The 25,993-nt window shown below is 39.8% G+C and overlaps 1 protein-coding gene across 3 annotated transcripts in view; it reads left to right on the top strand.

The window, feature by feature from the left end:
- MBP (myelin basic protein) overlaps positions 1 to 25,993 on the top strand; it is an 82,462-nt gene that overhangs the window by 612 nt on the left and 55,857 nt on the right. The window lies entirely within an intron of this gene.

The raw sequence follows: 25,993 nt of genomic DNA, 5'->3' as shown, positions 1-25,993 counted from the left end.
AGATGCCATTCGCATATGCAGGAAATACATCATGCCCTCCAGCCAATCAAGAGATCAAAGACTCTGAATTTAGAAAAAAGACCGGGAGACGTTCATCGTTTTGCAAGGATAAGTTGGCCCTAATGACAAAATATCAAAATCATGTTCGACAAATAGTGAACATGGGTAACTCTTCCCACTGGCACTGAGCTATATAAAAGAGCAGAGAAGCCTAGCAGCTGAACAAATCTACAACAAAGTGGAAAGAGTGAATGTGTAAAATATATCATACCAGATGGTTAAACAGCAGGCACCTGGCAGCAGGGAGGTGGGGGCACAACAATGTTTCAGAGTTAATACCCCTTTATCAAGTCAAGTCCCACCTCATTTGGATTACAATGCAGACTTTTAGATAAATATACAGAATTTGGAAAAGAGAAGTTATATTAACGGTTGCGTTTGGTTTAGCTGTTGCTTGCGTTGAATAGCTCAGCATGCAGTGATCTACTCATCACACCAAAAGGTATTTGGCTTAATTCACTCACTTATTTGTCATACCAATCATTATTTTCAGCAGTGAGAGCTGAAAGTAACAGGGACATGTCTGAAAATAACAATTATTATGGTAAATAACACATGTTCCAGCTTAGGGAACCGAGTCCATTGTGATTATTGTCTAAGGGAAAAACATTATGCAGTATATTTTGTAACTCCTGGTAGTTATTTAGCACCATAAGGTAACCTGTTTTGCTGATAAAGGTGCATCATGTTTATCTTTGAATTATTAGCACACATCTAATTTGTAATTTGATAAAGTCATTACATGATTGTAAACCGATGCTACTCGTGTCATACAGGTTTTATTTATGTTTGTGCCTTCTGACTGGCATGATAATATGTGTTCCAGGCTACAAATCCTACCCATGGTGGTTCTTAGTCCAACCACAGCCAATACATTGTCCTTTTTGCGCACAGTTGGCTATCTCTGTCAGATTTTTGTTGCTCTGCACCCATTGGGAAATTTTCCATTATTTTTTATCCTGGTGATGGGTTGTCAGAAGACAATGAAGTCAGCACACCAAACAGCTTGGGATTTTAAATATGGAAGCATAGAGGTTGGGGTGCAGTTAATACCCCTTTATCAAGGATTTAGATTAAAATTGCTTTTAGATAAAAATAAAGAATTTAAAAAGAGCACTTATTTTAACTGTTGCATTTGTACAGACACAAAATCCTAGAAATTAAAAGATATGTGTCCCTATTATGTAAAATTTTCAGCTGTCCTAGTAATCTTTCAAGAATTTTTATTTTTTAACTGCTCTTCCTTATTCTATCGCATCCATCTGTTCTTTATTATAAACATTATAAGTTAAGTGAGTCATTATGTCATGCTGTAAATTTCCATAAATATAGTTGATGAGTACATTTTTAAAATTAGCAGAAAGGAAGTTAAGAAGAAGAAAATATGGAAAGCACCCAACTATCTTGAAACATTGATTTGCTTACAAGAAAGCTTTAAAATGTTTCAGTTGTTAGTGTTGCACGACTTCAAAGTGAAAATAAAATACATAATCTGTGTTTCAGATTAGCTTTTTTTGGACTGTCTGCAACTCTGTAATAGACTCATTTTTATTTGGCTTTATAAGTTATTAAATGCCCTACATTTCTAAATTCGTAGCTTGTATGGTTTGCCTCCTGGAAATGCTCTTGGATGATCCTACAAAAACCTGCAGACTTAAGGCCAAAAATCTATTGTAAAGTTCAGTTAGTGGTTATCAATTTTCTGGATATTTAAGTTGCTTGTTAAGGAATATAAACCTTTGCGTTCAAAAAATAATTTATATTCTAAACAAATGCATGTATATATTGAGCTCCTGGGGCCTTTTGGAAAAGGTTTATGCATGATCAGATTTTTCAAATAGTCAGACCAATAGCCAATTAAAACTGTACACGTGGCAGGCTGACAACACTGATGCTAATTGTGAGTCCGTGGCTTAAGGTGGCCATACACTGTACAACCATCGCAAGACCTTAGTCTTGCAATGGTTGTAAAGTGATTAAAAAGACGTACGATCTGCCCATCTTGGACAGCCAGATCGTACTCTCGATCATCGCAAGCCCGCCCCATAAGGGGCGGGCTTCCGATGACCGCAATGCTTAACGGGCAGTGTGCGCGTGCGCACACCGGCCCGTTCGGCATTTGTCTCCCAAGCACCGTTCAAACCAGCCGAAATTCGTACGATTTTCGGCTGGTTTTCTAGCGTGCTCCTTAGACAAAAGACGTGCGACCGTACAGTAGAAACGGTCGCACGTCTTCGTTCACACTGCTCGATTCTCGTACGATCGCGGGATTTCCTGCGATTCTCGTACGAGAATCGAGCAGTGTATGGGCACCTTTAGAGTTGTCAGCCTGCAACAGAAACCAGAACACACATTGTCATGTGCATTGTGTTGCACTAACAAAAAAATGCAGATTGCACCAATTGTTTAGTGCATTGAGGTGTGTTGCAGCCCATTTATTTCAAATGTGCTGTCTAACACAGTGTGCGGCAATGTGTGTCAAATCATGAAACTACATGTACTGCTGTGCACTGTGTTGTGTGTGGTGTAAGTGAGACACTAGGGTTTACATACATTAAAGAGGTGTGGGGAGAGTAAAAAAAAACTACCCAATGCTTAGAGCTGGTCTTTTGTCAAGAACGCCAACTTCGTCAGAGTTGCCTACCTCACCATCTGCGCATACGCACAGACAGGGATTAATGAGGAATCAAGCATTATTTACAAAGTATCAAATTGTAATTGTTAATTGGACCGTTAATAATATACCATCCATGGCAGTAAATGATAGATAGCATTTTATGCACATTCACAATTAACATCATAAGCAATTACATTATTATGTAATTGTTTATGATATTAATTGTGAATGTGCATAAAATGCCATCCATCATTTACTGCCATGGATGGCATATTATTAATGGTCACAATTAACCATTAACACAAAATACTTTCTGAATAAATGCCTGTTTCCTTGTTAATCCCAGTCTGTGCACATGCACAGATGCTGAGGTTGGCAAATCTGATGAGGTCTGCGTTCTCCACAAACACCGGCATGGAACAATGTAGCTGTCACACACCAGCTCTATACCAAGAGATGAGTGAACATGTAACCGTTGATCATTCTGCTCTTGGTCTCTTCTCCCAGCAGAGAGTGGGGACTCTGTCATATTTCTCTGCAATGATTCCCCCTTCCATCCTGGCTTCTCCGGCACTCATTGGAGGGACATACAGGGGAGGTGGCTGGTACAGCTTGCTCTGGCTCACAGCTGTGACAGAGAGGCAAGGCTAGCTGTAAGGCAGCCTAGGGTGGATCCCGACAATATTGTTGGGATCCTTGTTGGCTACGGCGTGGCTATGCACTGTCAGCTGATGGCATGCATAAGGCCGCTATCTGCTGACTTTGGGTCACAGGAGTACATTAGAACATGTACTCCTGTGTTCCAAAGAAAGGTTTGTCTTTAAGTCTCTTTTAGTCTGGGTTCACACTATTTCCCGGACCAGATCTGGAATGCAGTGCATCGTGTTTTTGCAGCGATTTTTACCGCAGTTTTGCTGCGTTCCGAAGCTGGGTTTTTTTCCCCTTTTTTAAAAAAAAAAAGCTTAAAATGAGATCTCAGGTTGCATTCCATGCGTTTTTGATGCATTCCAGACCAGACAAAATGATAAATGTAGTATTTTTCTGGTCTGGTCTGGAACGGACTGCGCTGGTGAGATCAGAGGCCAGAAATAGCATAAGGATACATTAGGATGCATTTTGGTTCCGAAAACAATCTGGTCTGGTTTGGAGATGACCTGGATGTGGTGTGAATGGGCCCTTAAGCTTGACATATTGAACTCTGCAAAAAAAAAAAAACCTGAATTTGCTTGGCTAGTCCCAGCTTCTTTGCTGAACACGCATATGAAAGGCAGCTTTGTGCTCCATCTACTGGCAGGGAACTATATTTATATGCAATATTTTGTAATTGCCTAACTAAAATGGGTACACATATATTTAACGTTTTTTGTCTCATATTTCCTTTAAGAAAAGTTCTCCTCCAGCATAAAATCTTTTTGGCATGAGGTAATATGATGATTAACCAGGTTCTGATTCATTTAACTCAGAGCAGGCTTCAACCATCCAGGGTATCTAAATATATTTTACAGTCTACATTCTGCCTGAGCTCTTACCAGTTGTATATGATTTGTCAAGTATTAGTAAGTGTCCTGTCATGTACAATTTATTTTCCTAAATGTTGAACCATTTCCTTTTGGCTATATGTTGCCATTTAGTTCTGTCACACCTTGTGCATACACTGTTGAATAGCTTTTGTCTTGAATGAGTAATGGATTACTAACAGTTTTTTCTTTCTGTAGTGTCAAAAATACTTTAATATGGATATATTACCTGGTAGCCTGAACTCTGTTTTCATTTAGCAGAAGCTGGAATGGTGCCTCATAGTTTCTTTGCTATTTTAACACAGGGTACACTATAGGCAAAAACAAACCTTCTTATATTGTACAGGCAGATGCTTCCACAATCCTTTATCCTGCTGTGTTGCAGTAATCATTAGATAGTGTGTCATTAAGCCGGCATCAGGAAAGAGACCAGAATTAGAGCAACAAATAGCTTTTAACATGCGTGTAGATGAGGTCTGTCTTGAGCAAATCAGGCAGATTTATTATGCAGTGCTCATATTTTTAGCCACAATGCAACAGCTGTGCAGATCGTCGAATGGGAACATGCTCCAATAATGTCTTTAAAGCACTTCCTCCTCCTTATTTGTAGTGTCTGTTGCTCAGAGGGAATGAAATCATTCATGCAGTGATAAAATGATGTCATTTATCAAAAAACTCAACCGCACAGGCTATTTTTCACACAATGTGCTCAGATTACACATTTTGTTACTTAATTGCATTTCACTTAGCAATCCATAAAGCATACTCATAGTTGTTCAATCAACACTTCTCATAAGTAAATTATATAGAAGATTATATAAAGGTTTATTAAAATCTGTTTTGTATTTTTTTGTTTTAGTTTTTTGCTTGTGTCATTACTAATACTTTACAGGTGATAGTCAAATGTCAAACGAGCGACAGCGGCAGAATCACCTAGACATAGGAACCACTTTCCCTAATGTAATCACTGCTTTACTGACCCAAAACTTCTACTAAATGTCACTCATTGGCAAGAAAGTGACATCTTGCTGGTCTAGCTAGAGAGGGATTGGCCCCATAGGAAAAGGTAAGTGATCTCTTGGGATGACTCATCTGACATGACCGTAAGGATCAGGAGAAACTTTCAGCACTCCGCATCATCCTATCATCTTCATAACACGTGTACATCACAAACTTATTATAGTTTTTGGTGGATACTGGGCTGGCAAGTGGAATCCCTATACTTTCTGTACTTGAGTTTCATGTGTTGTAATACCTTAGCATTACAAAAGGCATTCTTTCTACCTTTATATGTTCATTGGTGTTATGTAAGAAATGCAGTAACACAGGTCAGACTCAATGGAATCAGTGACTGGAACCACAGTGAGAAGATCCTAGCTCTGCACTCTTCTAAAGCTACATTGGATTAGTCAGTCTACCAGAATCCACCGTAACTGAAATATCATTTCAGGCAGGCTGATCATATAAGTTTACCTAAGCATTGTGTCTCAAAACTTCATAACTTGCCATGGCCCTGTTTGCATCTTAGTGTGTCACGGTTAGTTCCTCTATCACATCATATCACATATAAAGCACTGCACAAACTGATGGTGAACTCCTGTATGATATAATAAGATTTATTTTCTTTAATAAATGTCCCGTATTAATTACTTTAAGGAGAATCATTATGGCTTATCAACTTTTATTTTTTGAAAGTTTATAAATTAATGCTTTATATATTTTTCTAATTATTTGTATAAATCCTTTATTTTTCAAATTAACTTTGACACAGCATGCATTCTTGGCACTCCTTTGCAAATCATACTAAGCTTTCTAAGAAAGCCCAGCACTATGTATATGCTTGTCGGCTCACTGTGTATGGTATGACCTTTTTGTAAGTCATTCTGCTTCCTAAAGCTTTTCAGGTCTGTTTTGCAGTATAAGGGGTGAATTGGCCTCTAGAAAAATGCTGCTCTTGTGTAAAGAAGTGTTAAAATCTTTTTTTTTTTTTTATGTCGGCAAGCAGTAGATATATGCAAAAACATTTGGAAAAAAAAAAGTTACCAAACTGGTAAAAACCTACCTCTGTCTCCGCTGCTCGCTTCTGGCTGAGTGTGATCATCAGTGGGAGAAGAGGTGAAATACAGTGGAGGTGAATGCACGCATCCATGAGCATGCAAGTTGGACAGACAACGTGGGACACAGGGAGTCTGGGCTGGATCAGAGACCGGCACCAATGCTTGCAGGGATTGCTGAATACAAGTGGAAGGAAGAAGATGACTGCATCAAGAGGCATCATTTAAGGTAAGTACTTAAAGCAGCATGGGGGAGAGATTGTAACTTTAATGACACTTTAAAGCTTGGCTTTAAATTGGCTGCAAATTGTAAATATAAAATGTTCATGCAGTGCGAACATTTACCTAAATTCATAACCAAATCAGCATTTTTATTTTTAGTACTGAACATATTTCAGAAAACAAGAAAAACATCATACATTTTTGTCAAGCACTGTAAAAAATGAAATGAAAAAGAAATGTAAAGTAGCTATGCCTCTTCTGGTCAGACAGGCTGTTGCACGACTTTAAGGGATATCTGTTTTAAGCAAATCATTTGGTATTCATTCCATTTACTCCAGGAGCTTAGTGGCCTTTTGTCCATTGCTGGAGATCAACTGATATCTCTGAATTCCTGCACGCAGAAGACTAGAAAGAATTTCAAGTGAAAGAGATTTGCATTCTTATCAATTTCTTCAGGTATTGTTTTGATACTTGCAGGTTCTTTAAAGGGATAATACAAAGGGAAATATATATGTATTGTAGGGATGTACTGTATTTTTTTTTGCCCTGACATACACTTTAAAGTGTAGTTCTACTTTTGTTATATGATCCCATTTACATTGCATACCTTTAAAAAAAAATGCTGCTTCTATGCTTATATTTTTATAAGAGATCCAAAGCCAAAACTTTTTTTTTTGGCTTTTTAGTTCTTTTTTAGGTCACAGGAGTACATTTACTAATTTAATTCTGTGACTCAAACTCAGCATATAGTGGGCCACTTCCCGCTATGTGCTGACAGCGCAGAGCCACGCTACAGCCGGGAAGGATCCTGACAATTTTGCCGGGATCCACCCCACTACCTGATTTCAATGTAATGTTAAGAAGGGGGCTCTGTAAAGTTTTGTTTACTATAATTAACCATGTCTGTACTGTGATGGCAGATTTCATTATCAGTTGTAAATTTAGGTTTGAACACTGTCTGTCCTATCAAAGGGTTAAAAATCCTTTGTGGAATTATGTGTTAATGGGAGGAAGCTCAGTCTGACCCACAGTCTGACACTACACTTTGCATCTCAAACTGCTCAGAGTAGCCTGGAATTTGCACAAAGGCCTTCACCAAAGAAACAGCTAAAAGATAGAAAATATATTGAAAACATTGTTTTAGTGTATACTGTGTGAATAGAAAAAGTAACTCTATGTATTATACTTGGACAAATGTACATCGGTATGAAAACCTGACTATTGAAATCCATCAATCAACCATACCAACAACCTGAACATTGCACACTGAGATGTAAAATTATCTTCTTCCTTTATTAAAATAGCCAGCAGGAACAAGTTCTGTCCTGGTGTGTATTGCACTAGGCACGGCACAAAGGAAGAATTTCATTTTGCACCTCAGTGTGCAGTGTTACTGTTGCTGGTAGAGTTGATTGCTTTGGTGGGGACGAGCCAAGCCAGCACCTGAGATATTACACTATGGAGTGTGGCATCTAAATTCACATTGAGCGGCATGTGGAATGTTTAGTATTGAAAGCCAGCAGTTTGTCCAACAATGTGATGCATGAATATTATGTGCTTCAACCTGCTATAAACACTGTGATTCCTTTATTTATTTTCATTATCACTTTTTTAAAGCTTTGTCTGGCTAACACTAAATCCTTATCACTGCAATTGTTATCGTCTTGGGTGACAAATGCCTGGTAGTTTTTATAGCATTCAACAGAGGGAGCACAAGCCTTGTTTTCCTTTTCAGCAGCCAAACCATTAAACCAAAAGAGCACATTATGGATGTTTTCTAGGGAAGGACTTTATTTCTACAATGCTGAAGTTTTTATTGTCCACACTTATCAATGGTGCTATTGTTTAACAAGTTACATAAATGTGCCAGAGACACAAAGCAGCTTTTTTGTTCTCTTTTTATATTGCCTCTTAAATGGGTATATTCTACACTGACTTTTAAGTTTAATTCAATTTGCAGTATAGGCATTTATTCCTATTGCACATATACTTGTATATCGTAATGGAAAATGATAGCTAATTTTATTTGCTCAATGCAGAGGTAAAAAGTTTAATTTGTATTGTAAAAAATAGTGGAGCATAATCATTGTTTATTCTTATTTACCAAAACAGTAAAATACTGCACCATTATAGTTAAACTCCAGGCAAATAACGAAATAAATGTATGGAACTGTTCTACCTGAGAAAGGATTTGTATTTCTGTCCATCCAGTTCTTTCCTCTACTGCGATTCATTAACACCTAAAGGTTTTATCCTCCCCTTAGACTGTAGCTAGACAATGATTCAATAACACCTAAAGGTCCTATCTTGCCCTTAGCCTGTAGCTGGACAATGATTCATTAACCCTTAAAGGTCCTAACCTCCCCTTAGCCTGTAGCTGAGCAATGAAAGGGAAATCAGCAGACTGATGAGTTCATCTCACTACCACTCTCCTCTCTCCTCCTATCAAAATGTTCCCTGCACTGTACCACAACTAATAGGTTCACTGCGTTGCTTCTCTCTCCCCTGGTCTGAGCTCTGCTGTACAGACGATTGTAAGAGGTGGATATTAAGGGGAATTCAGATGCTTGCACTGGAAAAAATCAATGATGCATTGAGTTCAGCTTTAATTAACAGTGCTTTTTCCTCACAGCAGTTCAGTGTAACATTTTTGTTATTGAAATGTGTATATATACTGTATATTTAAAGTAGTATTAAACTCTCAAACATTTTTTCAATAATGAATCCAGATCAAACAAATATACATTGCCCAGCAAAGCATTGCTTTACATTTTTGCCCAAACACTTACAATCATCATGTTTCTGAAACAGCTGCTTCCAAGTCTCTCAGCTCAGCTTCTCTGAACTTCCTGTCAAGTACTAGATCACAAAGGACAGAACAGACTCCAACAACTGTTCCATCTACTAGCTTGGAGGAGAGGGGGCCAGGGGGAGGGCAGTAGCTTGATTTCTTGTATCTGTGTGTTTGTGGAGACGCACACAGCTTACTAGCACACACAAGGGTGACTGCATAGCACTCTGCTTGAGAAAGGAGTCACTCTAAAACAGGAAGTTGTGACCAGTGGACCAGCTGGTTCTGCAGGAAACTAAAACTTTTAAACGTCAAGAAGCAGCATCCATTGTAAGTGATTTCATCAGCATTTAAAATAGCTTAAAATCTTTTTGACTTTAATATCACTTTAACCATCAGAGAGCTTAGTGGTTGTGACAGGTGGAAATGATACTTTTTTTTTTTTTTTAGGGTAGTTGTTGCAAGTACATGCCTTGAATTGCAGCCCTACCGCCCTCAAATACACCTCAGCAGCAAATTTGTAAATGACAGTACATAGTAGAGATTGGCAGAGATGAGAAAATAATACAGTTTCAATGGGAAAAGCTGCAGGGTCATGTGCATGCACCTGGACTAGCCATAGAGAATAATGACTTTTTCATATATTTGCCCAATCTGCATTCCCCTGGAAGCAGTGTGTGCAGTGAACTGTAATTCTTAGGGAGGATACACAGAATGAATGACTAGCTAGACAAGAAGCATTGCCGATCTACTGATTATTAATGATCTATCACTTTTTATACAAATGTTTTCTGGGATCACCAGATTACAGACAGAAGCTAGTGGGGTAGACTGGTGCAGTGGAAAGTAACATCGGAACTATTCATCAGGTAGGCTGTGCACTCTGTATACATCCCAAAGTTTAATTTTCAATAATGCCTGTCATTTACCTGGCTGAACTACAGGGAGATATAAAAGACAAATCAAAAAATGAATTTGACCTATTATCTACCATTTACAATCCCCATGTCCAGCAGAGAGTTATGCTGCAGTGCTCATGTTCTAGCAAGGGCCATGCTAATAAGAGGAGAGTGACAGAGGGATGATCTCATCAGTCTGCTGCTGCTTCTTCACAGGCTGTGGGAGGAACAAGATCTGTAAGAGTTACTTCATTACAGCAAAGAAAAGTCAGGTCTTCTGCCCTGCCAGACAGGGCTGTGCTATATGGCAGAGTAAATTTCAGGACTGGATGAACAGAAATAAAAATATTTGGCCGATAAACAGCTCCCATATATATATATTTCATCTGTGTACTGCATGTATCTATTTGCCTGGAGTTCAGCTTTAATGCTAGCAATGTTTGCTATACACAGTTTTGACCTGTGTGCAACACAAAATGAGGCTGAAAGGTAGAGGCTTTTGTGTACTGAAAGTATGGTAGAAGTTTAGTATTAGTACCCCAGTCACGCAGCCAGCCCCAGAGAACAGCTTAGTAGTGAAAATCAAGCTACACCGATAGTTAAAACTTTGTTCTGTACTTGAAGGAGAAGTTCTGGAAAAGTAAAACATACTCTTCCCAATACTTAAAGTGACACTAAACTCAGGAGTTAAATCTTAAAAATGCATGCAAGTACCCTAACTAGTAACAGAAATGTAGCTTGTGTATGTGTACCACTCAGCTGTAGATCCTCAAATCATCTCTGAATTGGTACTGACACTGTTCATACTTCTGGAGGGTGGCTACTCTTGTTTCTCATGGTCCCTGTGTGTGTTGTAAAGTAGCTACTGCTTCCAAGCTCACTCCCGTGATAGACTATAAATTCAATACAAATTAGCTAACTAAATGTGAGATTGTAGTCCATCACAGCAGTGAGCTTGGAGCAGTGGCTACTTTACAACACACACAGGAACCATGGGGAACAAAAGTAGCTATCCTCCAGAAGGAAGAACAGTGTCAGTATCAATTCAGAGGTGATTTGAGGACCTACCGCTGAGTGATACACAAATAAGCTAATTTTTTGCTAATAGGGTGGTTGAATAAATTTTTAAGATTTAACTCCTGAGTTTAGTGTCACTTTAAGCTTGCATGGGACACTGCAGCTGTCGCACGCTGGCTCTATACCAAGAGTTCACCAATTATGTAACCCCTGATCGCTCAGTTCACGGTCTTCTGCAGAGGGCAATTACTGTCAGTCAACACTACCCGCAGGGAATTCCCCCCTCCCGGGAGAGACAGACTGGGGAGGGGGTGAGCCTTGCTGGCTCTGGCTCTAGAGAGGCAGAGACAGCTGTCAGTCAAGCAGCCGGATGGATCCCTTCCAGACTGCAGCATGGTAGCCGGCTATTTGCTGACATTGGGTTACAGTACATAAATAAATATTACTCCTGTGACGCAAAAGAGAAGTAAAGCCAAATAAGGTTTGGCTTTAGTTCTCTTTTAACCTTAAGACGTTCTTTATTTTATTTATGACCTTTTCAATTATTTTCACACTGCTGCAAAGAAATCATTAATAGGAGACCATGTTTGGTAAAGTTCACTAAATACCTAATTTAATGTGATTTTCATATTTTGTTGGCAGATGATGTTGAAACATACTCGGGTATTTTATTATGTGCACTGAAGAGAGTAGAGATTATTTCACAAAGCAATTTCATTACTTGCACAGGAAATAGAAAAGGGAAAGTAAGCTGGAGCATTATGTAAAAATCAATAGAGTTGCATTAAGCATAAATATAAGAGCAATTGTAACAGCACACACAGCTGTGCTCCAAATCACATGGGACTAAAGGGTTTAGGAATCCATTTTTAGGTTCCTTATTATCCTCTGCAAATAGCCAGTATAGCTGCTGAAATAAAAATATAGTCGTACTAAGCAATAAATCTTCAACCTTTTTTCTGAAGCCGAAGTAAAGACAATCTTGCATTGTAGATCATCTCTTGTATGGTATTTACACAACACTTGCTGAGGTCAATTTACTAAAGGAGCAGAGGCTGTTCACTTATCAAAGTGAATGCATTTTTCTATTTACTGAGCTTAGTAAATAAGGTGATGCTGTGTCCACTTTGAATATCCAGTCATGTGTAATGTGCACAGAATAGCAATCTTTGCACTCCCTGCCATATTTTGTTTTTTCACAAACCTCAATATCCTATACTTAACCCCAGTGTTCTCAGCTGGCTTTTCTTGCTTTTTACGTTGAATTGTTCTGTGAACTTGATAGCAGAACGCCAGACAAACAGATACTGTCAGTATCTATTTGCCTGGCGTAATTAAGATGAAGGAAGGGGTAGGAGGGAGCGTTGCTTAGGCATGTATTAGGCATGTATTAAGCTACATTTACATGGGGTGTTCTACAATTCCTGCTTCAAGAACTTAGTGATTCCTGCTGCAGAAATCCCAGGTGTCCCTTTTCAGATACAGCTGCTGTACACATTAAAGTTGGTATGATTACATGCAGTTTGTAAGGGATGATTGTTACTGGACACATCTATCCTGCATCCAGGGACCATCATCTATCTCAAACCGCATGTAATCTTTCCATGAACGATTACATGCGGACTGCCGCTGAGAGATGCAGCCGCTGTCACCCTGTTATTAACTTCAATGGGTATGCCCAACATCTGAACAGGAACACCTGGGATTCCTGCCACAGGGATCCGTAAGTTCTCGCCACAAGAATCCCAGAAAGCGGCACAAGTCCCTGTCTGAATGAGGCCTTATTTTTTATCTCAGCAGTCGTTCAGCAGGAAGGCTAACTACATCATCCATATATGGATATCCATTAGAGGGAGGTCCTGAAACATAAAATATTTAATGAACAAAATATGTCACAGCAAGTACCTGAAAATGTTAACAAAAAAATAAAAAGTTAGTTTCAGATAAACATTACGATGAAGAGGGGGATCCATGCCAAGTTGAAACGGACAGGTGTCTGTTTTCATCTGGTTACCCCGATCCGGCACAATCAGGTCCAGCAAAATGGATTCTGTCCCGTTTGGTTTTCCGGACCTTGCCAGAGCCAGGGGTAGCCGGATGTAAATAGACGCCCATCCGTTTAAATCCGGCTGCCCATAGACTTACACCGGGCTTCCGATCAGGTCTGTCTAAAAACTGACAGGCATACCTGATCGGAAAGCTTGTGTGAAAGGTGCCTAAGTCATATTGTATTTTGTATCATACAAAGCTGTTGCCTATTACTGTATATGACATTTCCCTATTAAATAAACTTGCGGACATCTTTTGTGTGTCACTTGTATATATTTAATTTGATAGAAAGTAGGGCTGCGGAAATTAACGATTAATCCTTGGATTAATCGTAAATTTTTTTGATCGATCAAAGTTCTTTTGATCCGTACTCACCTCTCCGCCGGCTTCCGGGTCTTCGTAGGAGATCCAGTGACATCACGGACATCGACGCCACCGGACTCCTCCCCCCATTCCCCAAGTGGCTGTCGGCTAACAAAGGGAAGGGGGAGGAGTCCGGTGACGTCTATGTCCGTAACGTCACTGGACTCCTCCCCCTTCTCTTCGTTACCCGATGGAGCCGCTTGGGCTGGTGAGTACACAGCCTAACTCTCCCGGCCGCCCGGGAGAGAAATACTTTTTACCGGAAAGGTTTAATCTGCTCAATCGAGCAGATTAAACATTTCCCTGCAATCGTTGAGATTAATAACGTGCTGGATTAGTGTGATCCTAGTTAATTTTATTACTTAATTGCTATGCTGTATGTGTATAGGCCAATGTAGTTGGATCTGTATGTGCGTTATAATTAATCGATCTTAAAAAATTTTGATTAATTGAACAGGAAAATTTTAATCATTACCAGCCCTAATAGAAATGCCAACATAGAAAATGGCGTATCACATACTACTGTACACTCGCAATTGTTAAATTGTATCTTTGTAGTGGCAAGATTGCTGTTCTTGCAGTCCTTCTAGCAGAGGCTTAAACAATGAAGTCTTTATATGAGCGTACTGTACAAACAGGATCTGTCCTCTTTCTTGATTGCAAACCCACCTACATCTAATCATTATAATGCTAGGTCAGAGTCTCAGGCACGAAAGGTTATGTTCATTGCAGTTCATGAACTTCTTGTTTTAAACACGACATTGTCTTCCATGTACACCAGTGTATGCTGCTGATATGCAAAGCTATTTTCTGATCCACAGATTCTCTAAACATTATCATTTTTGTAGATTCTAATTTCATATGAGGGGCACCATTGGGTTAATTACTGATTTAACCAGTGAGATAATCATCTGCGTAAACAGGTTCACATCTGGATAGCAAATATTGTTGTCTGGAAGGCATTGCTCTACCAGAACCAATAACTATTAGCAGGCTTATTCAATTGAGAAAAGGGAAGAATAAACCAGGTGACATGAAGATTTTGCAGCAAGTTGGAAAATCAGTCATGGTTGGAAATACTTTTACTTGCTATATAGCTTGATTCGCACACAAGTAGCAGGCATTGGATTGGGGGTGGGACCCAGCTTTTTATGACCTCTCTAAAGCGTTACATATAATAATTGGACTTTACACTTGTTTAAATTAACTATTTGACAATGTTTAAAGAAACTGCTGTAAAATATTAACCCTATGAACAACTGAACAAAAGTGGAACAAGTCAGCAAAAGCTCTACTCAGAACTGTGAGACAGTTATTCCCCTGCTGGGTCCCACCATTTTGACTTTCTGACCGCATCAAAACCATGAAACCAGTTTCCATTCACAGCCTGCACATCACTGACTTGTCTACTCTTTATTTGTTGGAGGCCATTAGTAATAGTTAGAGATAGAGAGAATGGTTTATATTTTATAAAAAGTAGCAAAAAAAAAGTTTTTGAGCAGTTACAAAAAAGCGCTTTTAACTGCCCGTCACAAGAAATCCCATGATTTTCAATGGCCCTGGTTCACACCTCAGCAGAAAAACACCTAGCAGGAAAATGCCAGACGCCTGAAAAGATACAGGTACTACTTTGGGCAATTAAAAGCGCTTTTCCTCCCCATAAACTTCATTGGAAATGCCCAAAATCGCGCAACAGAATTATGTTGCACATTTTCGTGAGCGTTTTTGTGCGTTTATACATGCATTCTTCCTTTGCCCACAATGGTTTATGAGCTGCCAATCAAAACGCGTGTCTTCATGTACGCACATTACAATGCGCATACAAATGTGCACAGCACACATAACCGTGCAAATAACCGCATGCTGCTAATGCACGTGCAAACGCACAAAAACGGTGCCACCTAGGTGTGAACCAAGGCTTAGGGTGCAATTTGTGTAACAAAAGTCAGTACAGGAAGTAGTGGGAAATCTCTCCAATGGGCCTGGATACATTCTTAGTAGAATGGGTAAGGGTTAGAACTACCCTCCCCCAGGTATGGCTGCAGATACGTCAGTGGTCCCCAACTGTGTAGCAGAGCTTCAGTCAGCAGTTCTTTCATCGCTGATTAGCCGAAATAGGTGCATTATCATGTGTCCTAAAATACAAACAAAATGGAATACATTGTAGTTAGCAACAGCTGTCAGGAGGAACGGATTGCAAAATACTGTATTTTTTATATATACATATTTTGACTCACTGGCCATTTTATTAGGTACACCTTGCTAGTACTGAGTTGGACCCCTTTTGTCTTCAGAACTGCTTTCATTCTTCGTGGCATTGATTCAAACAAGGTGATGGAAACATTCCTTAGAGAGTTTGGTCCATACTGACATGATAGCATCACACAGTTGCTTTAGCTGCACATCCATGATGCAAAGCTCTACCAGCCTGAACCGTTGATACAAGGCAGGATGGATCCATGCTTTCATGTTGTTTACATCAAATTCTGACCCTATCACCGGAGTGTCGCAACAGAAATCGAGACTCATCAGACCAGTCAACGTTTTTCCAATCTTCGATTTTACTATTTTGGTGAGCCCTTGCAAACTGTATGCTCAGTTTGCTGTTCTTAGCTGACAGAAGTGGCACTCGGTGTGGTCTTCTGTGGCTGTAGCCCATCTGCTTCAAGATTCAATGTGTTGTGTGATCTTCTGCATTCCTCGGATGTAACGAGTGGTTATTTGAGTTACTGTTGCCTTTCTATCAGCTTGAACCAGTCTGGCCATTCTCATCTGACATTAGCAAGGTGTTCTTGCCCAGAGAGCTACCTCTCACTGGATATTTTTCCAGACCATTCTCTCTAATCCCTAGAGATGGTTGTGTATGAAAATCCCAGTAGATCGGCAGCTGCTGAAATACTCAAACCAGCCCGCCTGGCACCAACAACCATGCCATGTTCAAAGTCACTCAAATCACCTTTCTTCCCGATTCTGATGCTTGGTTTGAACTTTAGCCGACCATCTTGACCATGTCTACATGCCACAATGTATTGTGTTACTGCCACGTGATTGACTGATTAGATACTTGTGTTAACGAGCAGTTGGAGAGGTGTACGTAATAAAGCTGCCAGTGAGTGTGTGTGTGTATATGTACAAAATATTGCCAAAAGTATTGGGACACCCCCTCCAAATCATTGGATTAAGGTGTTCCAATCACCTCCACAGCCACAGGTGTATACAATCAACCTAGGCATGCAGACTGCTTCTACAAACATTTGTGAAAGAATGGGTCACTCTCAGGAGCTCAGCGAATTCAAGTGTGGTACCGTGATAGGTTGCCACCTGTGTAATAAGTCCATCCGTGAAATTTCCTTGCTACTAAATATTCCACCGTCAACTGTTAGTGGTATTATAACAAAGTGGAAGCAACTGGGAACAACAGCAACTCAGCCACAAAGTGGTAGGACACGTAAAATGACAAAGCGGGGTCAGCAGATGCTGAAGCGCACAGTGCTCAGAAGTCGTCAAGTGTCTGCAGAGTCTATAGCTAGAGACCTCCAAACTTTGTGTGGCCTTCAGATTGGCACAACAACCCTGTGTAGAGATCTTCATGGAATGGGTTTCCATGGCCGAGCAGCGGCATCCAAGCCTTACATCACCAAGTGCAATGCAAAGCGTTGGATGCAGTGGTGTAAAGCACGCCGCCACTGGACTCTGGAGAAGTGGAGACGTGTTCTCTGGAGTGATAAATCACGCTTCTCTGTCTGGCAATCCGATGGACTTGTCTGGGTTTGGCGGTTGCCAGGAGAATGGTACTTGCCTGACTGCATTGTGCCAAGTGTAAAGTTTGGTGGAGGGGGGATTATGGTGTGGGGTTGTTTTCAGGGGTTGGGCTTGGCCCCTCAGTTCCAGTGAAGGGGACTCTTAAGGCATCAGTATACCAAGACATTTTGGACAATTTCATGCTCCCAACTTTGTGTGAACAGTTTGGAGATGGTTCTTTCCTGTTCCAACATGACTGCGCACAAGTGCACAATGCAAAGTCCATAAAGATATGGATGAGCACGTTTGGGGTGGAGGAACTTGACTGGCCTGCACAGAGTCCTGACCTCAGCCCGATAGAACACCCTCGGGATGTATTATAGAGCGGAGACTGCGAGCCAGGCCTTCTTGTCCAGCATCAGTACCTGCACTCACAAATGCGCTTCTGGAAGAACGGTCAAACATTCCCATAGACACATTCCTAAAGCTTGTGGACAGCCTTCCCAGAAGAGTTGGAAGCTGTTATAGTTGCAAAGGGTGGGCCAATCAATAATGAACCCTACGAACTAAGACTGGGATGCCATTAAAGTTCATGTGCGTGTTTTTATAAGTCTTTCTTTTTTATTCATTTATTGACATGTTTTGTCTTCTTAGTCATAAGTACCTATTTTCTTCTCTTTCCCTTCTCTGCCATTCCTTTACGATATTTCCTTTTACTAACTTTTTATAGGAAAATAAAATATTAAAAATGCATTTAAGTACCATAACTATTAACAATACTGGACCTTATTTGAGCATCAGTAAGCTGTAGATGCTCTAATCATCTCTAAATGCATGCTGACACTAGCCTTTTTTCTGGAGGGTGGCTACATTTGTTCCCCATGCTACCTGTGTATTGTAAACTAGTCACTGCTCCAAACTCACTACCCTGATGGACTACAAACTCAAGTTTAGTTTACTAATTTGTAGGGATGCTCCGATACCACTTTTTAAGACCGAGTACGAGTACCGATAATTTTTTTTCAAGTACTCGCCGATACCAATTACCGATACTTTTTCTTAAATGGACGGGTCACATTTTGTCTAAAGCAATACAAAATCATGATTTTAGGTCAGTTTCTTAAAATGATGAAGATCATGAACATACTTAATTGTATGTCATGCTTTTATGTTTTTTTTTAAACCCGTTAGTGATATGATGTTTATGTCCAAAACTGATATTTTATCTAATAAACTCTTTTTGTATTTCAACTAAATAAACAGCGCTAATATTTCAATTAGTAAATGTTGAAAAAACTATATGCAGAGACCTGCATGCTCCCCTGAGGACGTCGTGGATGACGAAACGCGTAGGGGCGGGTCTACCATACCAAATCAGATAGCTTTCGGACCGGCCAGACTTGTTTTATTGTTACTGAATTTTATTATTTCTCTAATAAACTACTCCTGGAGAATATTACATGAAGGACTTTTTTCTTTGCATGATTGGATGAACACTCTGCACTTCCAAGACTGATGGAACAGTGCGTGTCAAAGACGCCACATTTGCATGTTCCATCAGACAAAACGCTTGGGGCTGTCTGTTACAGCCAAAAGATTGCGGTGAGTACGCACTTTGAAAGGGTGATGTGTTGGTAACAATACAAACCCCAGAAAAGCACTATTTAAACCACGGAACACTGGGAGGCTCGACCACCTATATTAAAGCAGAGCCAAATTATCACAGACTTTCTTGTTCACATATATGTTTATTGCGCAGTGATATATCACACATTAGAATTAATGTGAAGGATGCAAAGGGATTTTTAAATATTTTTTTATTGTTTTGAAACATGATCGCACAATGGTTTGACATTTTGTTTTCAGTCACGGTTTTTTATTTGTAGAGGATATTGACACTAAATATAAATAATTTAATATCATTGTGTTTCACATGTCACTTGTGGTTGGACTAATAAGATACTAGCATCGATTGCACCATAGTGACACAGTTGCATGTTAAAAACAGTTTGTGTATATACACCTGGATTTAGTTTTTTTCAACATTTACTAATTGAGTTATTAGCGCTGTATATTTAGTTGAAATATCTTTAGACCTATTGGTTTATAGTACAGAAGCTTTCAATCAACATTCACCGATATTATATTGATCACTTTATAATTTATTATACTAATACACATTGCATCGATTTAGAGTTGGCGCAGAAGATTTAGGATTTATTGCATCCAATTTTGTTGTCACTTAGTTTGATTACTATTCATGGTTTAAATTTTATTAAAATATTTGAACTCCTAGCGCTGCTCATCCAGTTAAAGGAAACTCTTTTTGTAATTTGAATACCGTATACAGGTATTCCTCACTTAACGACCGAGTTCAGTTCCTACGACCAGGTCGTTAAACGAATTGGTCGTTAAGTGAGGAACTCTATACAGTACTGTACTGCATTAGCAGTATATACTCTATATAGAGTATATATTGCTAATACAGTGCAGACAATACATTTACAATTATACTAACATGAATGTATTAAATGATCTGTATGTAGCCCTGTACTATGGATCATTTAACCCATTCATGTTAGCAGAGGATCATTGTAAATGTATTGTTGCAGGCACTCTATATGTACATGTACTATATACTACATATAGAATGCACTGAACAATAGATTTACAATTATCCTCTGCTAATATGAATGGGTTAAATGATCCGTAGTACATAATATGTAGCCCTGTACCCCCTTTTCCACTTACAGAGCTAGGTTATTTTTCTTTTAAATAAATATTCATGTAATTTTATTGGTATCTATCTACCATTAGCTGCCTCATTTCCCACACTCGGCGTATATTCAGGTCAATACTTTTTCCCAGTTTTTTGTGGTTAAATTAGGTACCTCGGCTTATACTTGAGTATATACGGTACTTGTCCCGATCCTCTGTTAACCCTTTTTAAACCAGCCACTCTTGTTAGCTGGTTTATCTTTTTGGTATATATGGTGATGCAGTACTAACCTGCTGTGTCGTCTTCTCCGCCTGCTTCAGCCACTCCGTGTCAAAGCCTAGTCTTATGCTCCATTCTGACCTCTTCTCCCGCTGATTGGCCGATTGGATGATGACAGGCTTCCTCGCCAGTCACTCCTGAATGGAGAAGATGACTAAGGACTTGGAGGAGGAGTTCGCGGCCATCTTGTTTCATTGAACAGTAGAAAGGTATCATGGCACACTCACAAGCCAGCATGTAAAACAACTTGTCTCACCACTAAGGTTAATAACAGAGGTTTGGATACACGTCTTCTGCAGAAAATATGAAAGCCGCACACCCGCGCCAAGACACCTCTTATAGTGCGGTCCTAACTGTAAACTATGAGAGTCTCCATCTTGGAGCACATGGGGGCAGAAGATTTCAAATTGGGTGCAGGTTTGTCAGGAGGAAGCCCAACCTCCTTAAAGGCACAGGGACACACAAGGGATCCCGCACATCCCAACGGCAGCTGAGAACCCCCGTGCGTCACTGCACCAAATCGGTCAAGCAAAACAAATGACAAACGCACTCAACAATTCGTCACCAGCTATACAGTAAGGTGCACACGAAATGGGGACATATGTCTATCATCGGGGTTGCACGTGGAGTCGGCTGCTGCGCTGGAAGTGTCTCAGTAAGGGTCTGGATCATGGGGAATGGGGAGATGTTTATGCAGAGCTATCAAAGGTAGGAGATCCGGATGTAGATCTTCTGGTCTCCGTCTTAGTCCATTGACTTGCATTCCTTGGTTCATACCATTTTGCAACAGTTTCCCTTTGAGCGTAAGTTGTCCTTGTTGGTCTTATCTCCGGCAGTGGCCATCGCCTTGGTCGTGAGGGGTTCGCCTTTGGCTGCCTCTGTTTTGGCTTGCATAATAGTGAGGTGGTTCTCCGACAGCAACCCTCCTTTTTGCTTGGGTGGGGTCTTTTTCCACCTCTCTGGGGGTATTGTCCTCCTTTTGTCTTCCTGAGGTGGATCCCGTGTGTTGGCCCTCCTTGCCTGTATGTCATTAGAGCTGTGGGATTTTCTCATCTTTGGGCTCTGTTTTGCAGGTTTGTTAGGCGCCCACCTGGTCGTCGGTGCACACCTTTCTTCTTTTTATATGGGATGTTGATGCTTCTGCGGATGAGGGTTTTGGCCACAAGGCTTTCTCTGGAGGCCATTTAATTATGTGGGTGCCTCTTTTTCTTGTTCTGTTTGGTTTCCCCCCACTCACTGCTTTGGGACGTCCCTTCTGTTAAATGGAGATTTGACTCTGTCCTTCAATGAACGGAAGAGAAAATAGGATTTTTTTGTACTCACCGTAAAACCCTTTTCTGAGTTCATTGAAAGACACAGCACCCTACTCTCTGGAGTTGAGTGTGCCCTTTGCTTCTTCCCTGCTGCTTTGTTAATAACTGAGCTACCTCTAGCAAATGGGGGGTTGAGCCACCAGCAGGGGCTGTGCTTGTTTTGTTTTTTTTGCTGCTTGGCGTCCTCTTCCGGCAAGTGGCATATAACCCTTCCATTAAATGAAGATTTGGCTGTGTCCTTCGATTAACTCAGAGAAGAGGATTTTACGGTGAGTACAAAAGAATCCTATTTTTTATGAATTCTTCTTTTTTTTTTTTTTTTTATATAGCTCCTTTACTGTTTTAATTGCTTAATTCAAATTTGAATGTACAATTTTGTATTGTTTAAAGATAGTGGTATAAACTGGAATTGCCCCTTTAAAGTTAAAAAACAAAAAACCTGTCAGAAAAACAAACATGTTTTCTGGAAATGGGGGACCTATGCACTTCCCAAACGTTTCTTTTGAATCTTTATATTCATCACAGTTGCGCAAATGTTTAATAATATTTTCACTAGACCTACAGTAGGATCCTTCTTAGCACACAAAAACACACCTACAAAGTTCCTACTAAATATAAACGATAAAACTGCATCAAGCTTTATAGCAATTTGGCATTAATTGTGTAGTTTTGCAAAATAGTAACCATCGGCAGTATTGCAAATACGAAATAAAGAGACTTGCACTACAACCCCTTGCTGCTTTATCTTTTTAGCATTACACTGCAATCATGCCCCTAATATTAAGTGAATCTGTGCTCACCAGAAGTACATATTGACCTTCCATTTGCTCCCATTCGGCTCTATTTAGCCTCCAGTAGCAAAGAAACCCCCCCGGTACTTCTGGCTTTTGGGAGCATGTGACCCACTCTCCTGCCTGCCACAGTTTAGCACTCATATGGTGGCAGGTTAGAGAGCCTTTAGCTATGTGGAGCTGGAGCTCCCAAGTGATGACCCAGGGCTCACAAAGAGCTCCCCCCTCATCTGAATGGAGCTGGCGTATATGCAGCTGTTGGGGGTGCCATTAAATTGACCCTGTTGAATTGCCCTGCATGGGCAAAGCACATATTTACATTGTGTCCACTAAGAGAATGTTATCTGTTTGGGTTTTTTTAAATATATATTTATTCTGATATTTACTTATTTTTACTTTGAGATTTTTTTTATTTAATTTTATTATGGTGAGAAGAGGGCTGACAAACTCCCTTACACGGAGGATGACAGGTCCTCTTTATGTGTTGTCTGCTCTGTGCTGTAGATGGAGATCAAAGATTTTGCTATGATTTTTTTCTTAATTATTTTTTTAATCATTTTGATTACTATGATACAGTAGATCACATGTGGCATAATGTACACATAAGGCCACTTATGAGAGTTATAGTCATGATATACGTGTATAAATGTCCTTGGCAATCAAAGTTCTAAATAGCTGCAGTAGGGTCAGCAGTAGCTGAACCCATATTTTTCACACAACAGGTTTACTTAACGTTGGCCATACACAGAGGTATCTGATCAGTCTAGAACAGACTCTTGGACAATTATCCGTACACTTCACATATACAGGTGAAACTCGAATAATTAGAATATCGTGCAAAGTTCATTTATTTCACTAATGCAACTTAAAAGGTGAAACTAATATATGAGATAGACTCATTACATGCAAAGCAAGATCATTCAAGCTGTGATTTGTCATAATTGTGATGATTATGGCTTACAGCTCATGAAAACCCCAAGAACCCCAAATCCACAACCTCAAAAAAGTAGATTATTACATGCAATCAATAAAACAAGGATTGTACATAGAACAATATCGGACCTCTGAAAAGTACAAGCATGCATATGTACTCAGTACTTTGTTTGGGCCCCTTTTGCAGCACTTACTGCAATTACTTTTGCATGATATTCTAATTATTCGAGTTTCACCTGTATTCCATTTTTGTTGCCTTCCTCTGGATTAACTGCAGGTTTAGTGTTCTGAGAATGCAAGGTGTTTTTTTCTCTTTTTAATTTTTGGTTGAACTCAATGGACATGTCCTTTTTTTCTTAACATATTTAATTATAAAGTAAGTTGTCTGCCCAGTAAGATAGATACCAGATATCACAAATGTACAATGGCAAAAGGTAACATCTGTACCATTGTTAAAATTTTAAAATCACAGTTTAAAAAAAAAAAAGACAAAAAATATATTGTTCATAATGGAAACAAGTTTTAGTTGACAGTGACAGTAGGTGATACCTTTCAATGCTTTACAAAAGCCAAAATACATGTATTGTCTACATTTCCACTGTCCTGCTTCTTTATGTGGTAATAAAAAGTTAACACATGTGATACAATTTGGAAGATTTTCAGAAGATCATAATCGTAAATGTTATCTGATCTTTAAAGCCTAGCCATTAACTAGGCAGTGCCATTTTTATACTGCGGCCTGGGATTTTGCAGTAGTGTGATCATTCCTTTCTGTCTGCTGCTGTAGCAAACACTGGCTGGTACAAGGAATGGTGCCGCTCACAAGAATAGCATTCTCTCAAAAGCAGATATTGTGTGAAGAGCCATCCATCACTGCTGCTTTATATACAGTTTGTCACCATTGTTCTTCGTGTAGGATTGGCGCACATTCACAGCTAAACATTGCAAGTATTCATGTAAAAGACAACAGCTTAAAATACACCATTGTTCAATAGGAATGTACTTACATGCTATGCTGATATCACTTTGCTATTTGAGTTTTCATCTCTGCAGAAGTACAAGTTATGGACCAAAGCCTTACAAAGCCTGATATACAGTTGTGTGAAAAACTGTTGGCCCCCTCCCTGATTCTTCATTGTTTTGCACGTTTGTCACACTTGAATGTTTCAGATCATCAAACAAATTTAAATATTAGTCAAAGATAACACAAGTAAACACAACGTGCAGTTTTTAAAGGAAGGTTTTTATTATTAGGGGGAAAACGGAATCCAAACCCTCATGGCCCTGTGTGAAAAAGTGTTTGCCCCCTAAACCTAATAACTGGTTGGGCCACCCTTAGCAGCAAGAACAGCAATCAAGCGTTTGCGATAACTTGCAATGAGTCTGTTACAGCGCTGTGCAGGAATTTTGGTCCACTCATCTTTGCAGAATTGTTGTAATTCAGCCACATTGGAAGGTTTTCGAGCATGAACTGCCTTTTTAAGGTCATGCCACAGCATCTCAATAGGGTTCAGGTCAGGACTTTGACTAGACCACTCCAAAGTCTTCTTTATGTTTTTCTTCAGCCACTCAGAGGTGGACTTGCTGGTGTGTTTTGGATCATTGTCCTGCTGCAGAACCCAAGTTCGCTTCAGCTTGAGGTCACGAACAGATGGGCGCACATTATCCTTCAGGATTTTTTGGTAGACAGCAGAATTGATGGTTCCATATATCACAGCAAGTCTTCCAGGTCCTGAAGCAGCAAAACAGCCCCAGACCATCACACTACCACCATCATATTTTACTGTTGGTATGATGTTTTTCTGAAATGCGGTGTTACTCTTACGCCAGATGTAATGGGACACACACCTTCCAAAAAGTTCAACTTTTGTCTCGTCAGTCTACAGAGTATTTTCCCAAAACTCTTGGGGATCATCAAGATGTTTTCTGGCATAACGGAGACGGGCTTTTATGTTCTTTTTGCTCAGCAGCGGTTTTTGTCTTGGAACTCTGCCATGCAGGCCATTTTTGCCTGGTCTCTTTCTTATGGTGGAGTCATGAACACTGACCTGAACTGAGGCAAGTGAGGCCTGCAGTTCTTTGGATGTTGTTGTGGGGTCTTTTGTGACCTCTTGGATGAGTCATCGCTGCGCTCTTGGGGTAATTTTGGTTGGCCGGCCACTCCTGGGAAGGTTTACAACTGTTCCATGTTTTCGCCATTTGTGGATAATGGCTCTCACTGTGGTTCACTGGAGTCCCAAATCTTTAGAAATGGCTTTATAACCTTTTCCAGACTGATAGACCAAAGTTAAGTTATGTTTTAACAGGGGGGCAAACACTTTTTTACACAGGGCCATGTGGGTTTGGATTTTGTTTTCCCTTAATAATAAAAACCTTTCTTTAAAAACTGCATGTTGTGTTTACTTGTGTTATCTTTGACTAATATTTAAATTTGTTTGATGATCTGAAACATTAAATTTGATCCATGATGATGGTGACCTCTGCATCGGTGTTATCAGCTCCACATACCATTGCCATTATACAGTTTATCTCTGTGTCTTTGAAAACAAAACTTTATGTGTTTGTCAGTACTGTCACTAATCACCATGACAGCCGATCTGTTTCTTGTAGTTCTACAAACGTGTGTGT

The sequence above is a fragment of the Nanorana parkeri genome, unplaced genomic scaffold (assembly GCF_000935625.1).
Source record: "Nanorana parkeri isolate BGI_ZX_2015 unplaced genomic scaffold, ASM93562v1 scaffold200, whole genome shotgun sequence".
Lineage (NCBI taxonomy): Eukaryota > Metazoa > Chordata > Amphibia > Anura > Dicroglossidae > Nanorana > Nanorana parkeri.
Note: the sequence above shows the minus strand (reverse complement) of the source record. Positions and strands in the feature narration are given on the sequence as shown.